The 7690-nt window shown below is 36.7% G+C and overlaps 1 non-coding gene across 1 annotated transcript; it reads left to right on the top strand.

The window, feature by feature from the left end:
- The first annotated feature begins 6872 nt into the window (after positions 1–6872).
- LOC111824687 lies at positions 6873–7007 on the top strand. The gene has a single exon (XR_002827777.1). It is a non-coding gene; the product is annotated as a small nucleolar RNA SNORA1 (small nucleolar RNA).
- The last annotated feature ends 683 nt before the right edge of the window (positions 7008–7690 follow it).

Below are 7690 nucleotides of genomic sequence, written 5' to 3'. Positions count from 1 at the left end.
CAGAAAGAAGTCTGCGGTTAGAGGAAAATTTATAACTTTAAGCACTTAGAAAGAAAGAAAGACCTAAAATCAATAATCTCAGCTTCCACATTAAGAAGCTAGGAAAACAAGAGCAGCAAAGCCAATGCCAAGAAGAGGAAGATGAAAATAATAAAACCAGGGCAAAATCAACAAAAGAGAAATAAGATAACATTAGAGAAAAATCAATAAAACTAAGTGTTAGTTCTCTGTAAAGATCAACACAGTCAATAGATATTTTGCTAGACTGATACAAATAAAAGAGAGAGAGAAGCTTGAGCAGAAAAAAAACAAAGTCGAAACATTAAATGTTGACCTTGATCTCATCTTGGCCATATATGGATTGCATATAATGGAACTCCCAAGATAAATCTGAAAATCCAAGATTGGAGGCCACTGGTGCCTCAGTTTAGTTTGGAACACTAGGTGATGTTAGTCTAAGAGATCTTCCCTAAGCAAGAATGACATGGGAACAATAGAGAGGGCCTGACACAATCCCCAGCTTCCTGCAATGCCAATGAATTTCAGAAGAGCAAGCAAAGTTCTCCATGCCATGAGGTTTGGAGCACACCAAAGACGCAATTAGCAAGAGATCCTCAAGGGTTTGAGGAGAGGCCTAAGAGGAATGTTTTTCCTGTGAGAAAGACATTGCTCATATATTTTCATTGTTAGGTTGCAAAGACAGGAATGGGGCCTTAATCAATCAAATACTATTTATTTTCCAGGGAGTGCTGTGATTTAGTAAGTGGACCATTTAGCATTAGGCAAATAGATTCAAGTGTAGACTTGCATCCTGGTGATGGTATCTGACAAAGCCACCTAAGCTCTTGGAGTTCCCTCATCTGTAAAATAATAGTAATCACGGCTTACACCTAATTCTACGGAACAATAGGATTGTTCTGATGCTTAAATGACATGGTATATGTAAAAGGTGGTTTGTAAATACTGTAAGATATTATATTGCTTTGTAAATACTGTTAAGTACTATAAAATATTATCTTTCTCTATTGATATTTGTTTGTGGGTAAGGGACCTTTTTGTAATTTTTCTGTTTGACTTTTATTTTTCCTCTAATTTGTACATTTTTAAGTCTTTCAAACTATTACAGAAATTTACTGTTTTATAGTTATGTTGTAAAAATAAAATAATCTGAGGGCTAGCTCACTTGTTAAGTCCTATAATATTTTATTTTCTCATAGGTTTCTGCTAGATCTAGACAGGAGATGAAATCCACCCTTTCCTGAAATTGTACTTCGGTCTTTCCACAGTTATACTGATGGACTCTTCTTTACCTCCTCAGACCTGCTTTCAGATAATTCATACTAAAATACAAATGCTTGAAAATGACTTTAGCTGAGAACTCTGCTAAGAGTGTGAAGGGGATGGGGCGAGGGCCTAGTATTTAGTAGAGACCAAAGTTTTCGCACATACTTTATCCGATCTCCAAATATTCTGATTCAGCAATTCCAGGTGGGGCCTGGACATCTGTACTTTTTAATAGAGTATTTTAAAAGGCTGAATGACACTCTTGCTTAGAACCTCTGATCGGAGGGATAAAGCATTTGGGATGTCAGACATCAGTCCGCACACGTGGAGGGTTTGGAAAGGCATCCCAGCTTGCCTGGCATCCATGAATCACACCACAGAGTTAACTGCTTACTGCCCTTAACACCAGTCAGCACAGGGAGCACTCTCTGACCTCTGGTAGGCTCTGAAGTAGCCTGGGGAGACATTGTCATCAGTGCTATGCGGAGAAAGAGGAGCACAGTATACCAAATATTTTATTCTATGTTCTTTGTCCCCCATCGATAGATTTATTTATTTTGGTAAAATTCTTAAGGTTGATCATCAGTCAATTATTTATGAAATGTAATTCCCTCATTGCATTACGCTTTAACCTGTCACTTTACTACCCTCAGAGATTAGATTTGACAGATATATGATTGACTTGCTTAGGCATTCATGCTTATGATAATCTTGGTTTCTTATAAGGTCTTTACATAAATTTCACATTTTATTCCTGAACAAATTATTGGAAATAGTAACACATTTATTTTATTGTAATTATATGTAAGGTGAAAAAGATGAGTAATAAGCAAGCAATTATTTAAAAATATCTTAATTCTATAAGATTTAAAGACAACTTTTAGGGAAGAATTTAAAATGTAAGTCATATATGCTTTTAGATAGCAGCCATCTTTTCATATTCTCTTGTTGATGTGAAATTCCTATGATATTGTGAAACCTTGACTCTCAACAGCTGGTTCTCCCAGCTTTGTGGATAGCAGAGTTGACTTTGCCTGAAGATGAGGGCAGAAGTCATTTGCTTTAAGCAAAACATGATACTGTTTTTTTAAGTCTCTAGGTGATTCTGATGGATATCCAGGTGTAGGTAGTGCAATAGTTTAAAGCATATAAAATCTATTAAGTATGGACTTTTTGTTTCTACCAATACATTTATTTGTGTCAGTTATCCTATATAAATGCACATCTATTAACTGGCTTCTAAATGCCAGGCACTATTCCAGATATTTTCACATCCATTATTTCAATAAGTTCTTTTCGGAGATGTAACTTAGTAGATTAAAAAAAGCAAACAAACCATATGAGCCCTCTCTTCTTTGGAAGGAATGCAAGATAGCATCATGATGCTTAGTCAAAGGAAATAGCATCCACAGCTATTGTTTTAAAATGAAACAGGCCTTGTCACATTCCTTTTCTGAAATATCACCAAAACTCTTCTGCTGCTGGTTTGGGAAGTAGTGAGGAAAGGAGGTGAAGAGAGGACAGAATTATTCTATTTTCTTATTATAGACCTTCTATTCTGTGCTATGTGATGTCAATAGAAATAACTTAAAATATCCAAGATCCCTCAGAAGGCTGAGAGGTACAGTTTTGCAATGTTGTGAGGAAATGGGGTCCCATCCAGGTCTCAGCTGCCTGGAATGCAAAAGTGTTGGGTTACCTTAAAGTTCTCCCCCTCTTGAATGCAGGTATCCTGAGGTTAGCTCTGGGATGAGGCTGGGGGATGGGTATTCCTTTCAAGTCCCTTAGTAGAGGTCTCTATGCTGCTTTAGTTACTAGGGTACTTGGGGAAAATTTTTTTCTGAATAGTTTTTCTTTAACCTATGGTAGAACAGAGACAAAAATGATACATAATATGTCAAAACTCTTAAAATTCCTGCGTTCTTCCTCAGAGCCAAAACTTCAGAGCATCATTACAAAACTTCCTCTTGAATCCCAAGGCCCTTGGTGGAGCTGATTCACTGAACACTCACAATGAGGGAGGGAACTCTTTCCCAAGAGATGGTGTGGGAACCGGGAGTTGGGAAAGTTGGGATTCAACTTTAGGTCTGCTCTTACTCATTTTTCTGAGATTAAAAAGAAAAAAAGACAACTTAGTTATTAAGGGGGAAAAATAACAGCATGAACTCCTTTGCTTCTTTGTGCATTATAAAGTCAAAGATTAAATGTAAAGAAAAAAAAGAAATAGATCGTTTGGCCCAAACAACTACTTACAGAGTTAAAGTATTATAATTTTTAAAATTTAATCTCTGATGATGTAACATGGGTCCCAAGAGGTTAAATGATTCCAAATTACATATTTAGCCAATTGCATGCTAATTGTTGGGAATGATTTAGAATCTAAACAGTTGTCTTTTTAGATTTTGGCAACTATACGTATAACAAAAGTTTTCTGCTGTGGCAGCCAATTCCTCCTGTAAGTCTCAGCCTCATGCTAAAAATGGAGGATTTTATCTCCTTTTCTAAAACAGCAAAATGGTGGTATCTGTCAGTCTTTTTTCTCCAGTTGCATTCTCAGTACAAGATCTATAATATTTAGACAGCCAACACCAAATTCACTCTCCTACACATGTGATCTGAGCTAGATTATTTTAAAGTTAAAGATGAGGTTTATATTAACGGAGTGTCTTGTTACTTCCAAATTGAATTTCTTTAATGTACAAAAGCATATTTATGTGATTTGATACATTATTATATTTTTAATTTTAAAATTATATTTAGAGAGAGAGAGGAAGGGAGTGGAATAGAAAGATAGAAACATTGGTGAGAGAGAAACATCATCGATAGGCTGCCTCCTGCACCCCCTCGCCCCCCCCCCCACACACACACACACTCTGGGGATCAAGCCCAGAAACCAGGGCATGTGTCCTGACCAGGAATTGAACCAGTAACCTCTTGGTTCATAGATCAGTGCTCAACCACTGAGCCACACCAGCCTGGCTGATACATTATTTTTTAATCATCAACTCATAGCACCTTTTTTATCAACAGTGTTTTATATGTTCTCTGAGAGTTGGTCCAATTAGATCTGAGTAGAGAAGAATTAAAACACAAAGAGATCACAGCACTTATCTAGACAAAATCAAGAGAATTCAGTAATATCACTTATTTATTTAGTTAAGCCAGTACATGGTTTATTTAGTGATTAAAAGTGGAAGTAAACATTGAAAAAGTTTAATATGTTAATATTCTTAAATTTTTTATTTATTATTTTTTTATTGATTAAGGTATTACATATGTGAATATTCTTAAATTTTAATTTACCTCTAAATATACCTGGGAAGATAAATAGGTTTTGACTTTCATTAAAAGAAATGTTTTAAAAATTGTAATAAATTGTATACTGAAAATGAAAGTTAAAATTTCCAAGTTTGGCCGAAACCGGTTTGGCTCAGTGGATAGAGCGTCGGCCTGCAGACTCAAGGGTCCCAGGTTCGATTCCGGTCAAGGGCATGTACCTTTGTTGCAGGCACATCCCCAGTAGGGTGTGTGCAGGAGGCGGCTGATGGATGTTTCTAACTCTCTATCTCTCTCCCTTCCTCTCTGTGAAAAATCAATAAAATATATTTAAAAAAAAAATTAAAAAAAAAATTTTCCAAGTTTGCATCTCTGATAATAGATATGTCTTTGACCAGCTTAAAAAACTTTCCCCCCCCTCTTTTTAATTTTGATTTACGTGTGAGTTAATAAGGAAAGCCAAATTAAACACAAAACAAGAAACAAAACAAAAACTATTGATTTGTTCTACCAGTCTCTTTAAAAAACTTTTAATTCTTTATTAAAAGTTGTCCTAGGTAGGAACATTTTGTTCTTTTTGTGTCTTATTAATCTTTAATGAAGATATTCTTTTAGGCTCTGCAGATATATTCAGAAAATAAATAATTTTAGAAAAACAATGATTTTGGAAAGATTAATCAGGGCTTAAACAAGATCTCAAATAAGAGTGGTTTTTTTTTTTCATGGATGGAGGTAAAAGTAACAAAACTTGCTTACTTAGCTGATGCGATTGATCAGAAGGAGTTTCTGGTTTCTCTCATTTAAAACAAGAACAAAAAAGGCACAGCAAAGGTAGACAGTGACATGATATATATGGAGACCTCCCAAACCCTTCAGGCTCAAATTCAATAGCTGGGCCTTTGTTTTTGTGTGTGTGTGTGTTCAATCATATAATTAATTGCCTACTTTGTGGGCACATTTAATCTTAAGCCCTTTAATAAGTAATAATTTTAAAGGTAGTCATTTATCTGTTTCTCCACACTATAATTCAGATATAAAATTAACTATTATCTGTTGTTCTCTGAAGCACAACTGTTTCTTTAAATTAAAAACACCAGTTTTAAATCTGAGATTATAAAATGAGAAGTTACGTTTATCACTGCATTTATTTCCTGGCTTCCAGTTAGAGTGTATCATGAATATAATTTTTTAATACAGAACATTGCGTGAATTGCCATGGGAGCTTTTGGACTTAGCTCCTCAGTCTGATATGTAGGTATATGGTAGACAGTTAAAAGGTTTCTTATTATTAATTACCTGTACAACATCACAAGAAAGTAAATAAGCCTCACCGATGGAAACTCAATGAAAAAGGCTTCACTTTGGGAATAAAGAGAATCTTGACTGAAAAAAATTTGGAAAACTTTTTTTTCTGAGATATTTAAGACCATTCTTTGGAAATTACCATGACTGTGGAATATTGAAAAACCAAGGAAATACAGTTGACCCTTGAGGAACACAGGTTTTTTCCCCATAATAAATTGGCTTCCCCTAGGCCGGGTTTCACATCCGCAGATTCCAGCAACCTCGGAGGGAAAATCCTCTTTTCTTTGGAGGTTGGGAATCTGCGCCTGCAGAGAGCAGACTTACATGGATTCTTATGTAAGGGACCCCAGGGGCTCCTGGGACCCAGGTCTCGGGGGTACCCAGAGGGGACCGGGCTTGTAGGAAGCCAGAGTTACACCCAGATTTTCAAACGCGCCTGTTCTGCACCCCGAACCCCTGCCTCGTTCCACCGTCAGCCGTGTCCTGCGGGCTCTTCCGATTCACTCTCTGGTATGTTGAAATCAACTCCTGTTGTATCTAAGTAAACCAAAGCTATACTTGTTAACAAATTTCACATGTACATGGACTAAGGTTGATTTCCTTAAACCAAGCTTTTATTTTTTACAGAGAAGTTAGCTTTTCCTCTGTACCTTTATACCTATGACTGGAAATCGGTGCACACGGGGATCTCACAGAATTTCGAATCGTGTTAACTTTAATATCTATTGTATTTTGATGGGAAATGGCTCAGACTCTATGGGTTGTTGTTGACACCAGAGGCGCAGTCTGTGAAATACTAAATTCTTGAGCATTTTTGCTACTTGGGGTGGGGGGTGGGTGGGGGTGGGGCGGTGATGTATCCCAGAGGAGAAAATAGTGCAAAGGAGAAAATAGCGCAAAGCACACATCAGCTTATAGAAGTTTAGATCAATAGCAGTTTTCCTAGAAGTTTAGATCAATAGCAGTTTTTCAGTTATTTTATATGTGTGTGTGGAGATTATATATGGTATCTCAATGACTTCAAATATCAAGAGTTTAGTTTTCGTGTCCAGAAATTTGTTAATGTGGCTACATTGAGACACAGGTTATGCGTCCATCACAGTAATCTTATTACAGTGGTGACAGTGAGACCTGTAACATTTTTTGAAAAAAAAAAAGTTTAGTTTTCTGCTTATTCTGTCTGTGCTTCAAGGATGACCTTTGGGCTGTATACCACATGGTCCTCACACAGGTATGGCAGGTGTCAGAATGGCTGCCATTTAGGGAAGACATCATAGTGCTCTGGTTTTCCAAGCCTTCCACCTGCAAATGACACATAATTCTTCCACTTGAAACCATTGGCTGACATAGTCACATGATCCTGCCTAACTTCCACAGGCAGGTAAGCATAATTTTACCACAGGACTGAAAGAGAAGTGTAAGAAATGATAATAAAATATTAATGAAAAATACTAATGATTATGACTGCCTTAAAATATCAGTTACAAATACTGAGTTTACTGTTCATCTTGCATAAAACTAAACTTTCTCTCTCTCTTGTAGGGAAATAATATTCTCCTGGTTTCTCAGTGCGTCTGTAAAAAGCCCTAGCCAGAAAGCTAGGGAGTGTTTGCTTTTCCTCTTCACACATGAAAATTAGATCTGTGGCCATTTGGACTAGGTCCCTAGGTTAAGCCCTAAGGTGCCAGAAAGACTGGAGAACTCTCTTCCTGGGTATTTACATTCCAAAATCTGTGAAGTCCAGAGCTTGGCAACATCTCCGGGTCACGAAAGAAGAGACACCCAGTGTTTATCTGGCCCTTGGAAAGATCGTGTTTACATTCCA

Source organism: Myotis lucifugus, unplaced genomic scaffold, assembly GCF_000147115.1.
Source record: "Myotis lucifugus unplaced genomic scaffold, Myoluc2.0 scaffold_4167, whole genome shotgun sequence".
Classification (NCBI taxonomy): domain Eukaryota; kingdom Metazoa; phylum Chordata; class Mammalia; order Chiroptera; family Vespertilionidae; genus Myotis; species Myotis lucifugus.
Note: the sequence above shows the minus strand (reverse complement) of the source record. Positions and strands in the feature narration are given on the sequence as shown.